Consider the following 1958-nt stretch of genomic DNA (forward strand, 5'->3'; position numbering starts at 1 on the left):
CCGATGCACCGTGATGGATCTTGGAGCAACCAGATATTTTTCTCTTAACGGAACCTCAGCATTTCCGATGTACCCGACTATTTCCTCCAGAGTTGGGGTGAGCTCAAAATCTGAGAAGTGGAAGACATTGTGCACCGGGTCCCAACAAGTGACCAACGCTCTTATAATATCACCCCGAGGCTTGATTTCCAATAAACCCGTAAGACCTTTCAGATATTTCTTGACTTCGTCTTGTCCTTCTTTGCCTAAATCGTTCCACCATAGCCGCAACTCGAAAGGGATTTTAGTCATTATTGAGAAAGGTTCCTTTTGCATCATGCTCATCCTGCACATTTATTAAAGTGATTTAAGCAAAAACAAAACTTTTATTTGACTCAAAACAAAATTAACTATTTCCTTTTCCAAATTTAAAATGAAAGACTCGTTTTTCGAACACGGCCTTTCAGCACTCCCAAGGACGAAGATTTTAAGGCTGTGAGAGTCAACCGGTCAAAAATCAAAATTGACCAAAAATGGTCGTCTTTGCAAAGTCAACCTTCCGGCGTCCCTTTCGGGAATATTCGGCTATTTTGACAAGACGGAAATACCCGACTCATTTATGACTCTTTCCTTGTTTGTCAAAATGATTGACCTAGTATTGCAGGACACAGCCTTCCAGCTCCTCGGGGACGAAAAATATAAGGCTGTGCGGGTCAACCGGCCAAAAAATCTAAAATGACCAAAGGTGGTCGTTATGCAATGTCAGTCTTCCGGTGTCCATTTCGGGAACGTTCGACTGTTTTTGACGAAAACGGCATCACCCGAATTATTCATGCCAAAATTTAAACTTAAATATTTTTGGCTATTTATGCAAAGGGGAGGTTGGACCCGATGAGGGTTGCCTACGTATCCCACACCCTGTGAGAATCAAACCGGCGTAGTTCGGGCAAAGAAACTAACTATATTTTTGAAAACAAGGCTCTTTCTTTTCATTTTCCATGGCGAGACAAACTATTTTTCCTTTTCTATTTTTGAAAACAAGACAAAATAGCGACTCTCCTTTTCTTTTCATTTTCAACAAACAATAAACAACCCATTTTTTCCAAACTAAAACAAAGACTCTTTTTCTTTTCTTTTTCAACAAACAACTTTCCAAAATAAAAGACTCTTTTTCTATTTTTCTTTTGCTTGTTAGTAAAACAAACTGTTAAAAATAAAATGTTTTCCTTTTTCCATTTTCTCAAAATTTCGGCAGAGTTTCGACAGTATTTGGTCATTGGTTTTTTCTAAAATAATCAATTAACTCCGTAACTGCTATTTCTCTCTTTTTCTCTTTTCCTCTTTTTCTCAATTTTCCAACATTCCCGAGATTCAAAAGACGGTCAACATGCCGGTTCGAAACAAATATATGTACAGAACAAGTAGGATGCATCAGGATGGTCTTTTCATTTCAGGTTGCTAGTCCTAGACGGGCCCAACCTCTTTGTTGAGTCCCCTAAGTCAAATGCATCATGATGCAATTAAGCGCTCCTACTAGGGATCCAGCATGAAGTCAAGTTATTCTAGGTTCAAAACCTGGGTATGTGTTCTAAACAGTGCACTCGAGCGGACAACTCGAGTCGAGGAGGGGGCAACGTACCGGGGACCTGCGAGATCGTCCGGCTTTGCAACTTATCCGAGCCTCTTTTTTATTTCAGGGTATGACACTAACAGAATAGGGAGTCTCAACCAATAAGCACATCCCCGGAGGTGAGACGAGAAGGGTGTCGGCACAGTTTATATACAGTTCAGATAATATTAAAGCGGTAACATTTAGCACATTCAGCACAAAACATATAAGAAAATTAGATATAACCAAATACAACAATTATTCTAAGCTCGAATTCTTAAACCCTAAACCAGAGATTCTGGGTTCGATCCCCAGCAGGGTCGCTAGAGCTGTCACACCTCCTTTTTCACCTACGCCCGCGAGGGCGTAA

The sequence above is a fragment of the Nicotiana tabacum genome, chromosome 8 (genome assembly GCF_000715075.1).
Source record: "Nicotiana tabacum cultivar K326 chromosome 8, ASM71507v2, whole genome shotgun sequence".
Lineage (NCBI taxonomy): Eukaryota > Viridiplantae > Streptophyta > Magnoliopsida > Solanales > Solanaceae > Nicotiana > Nicotiana tabacum.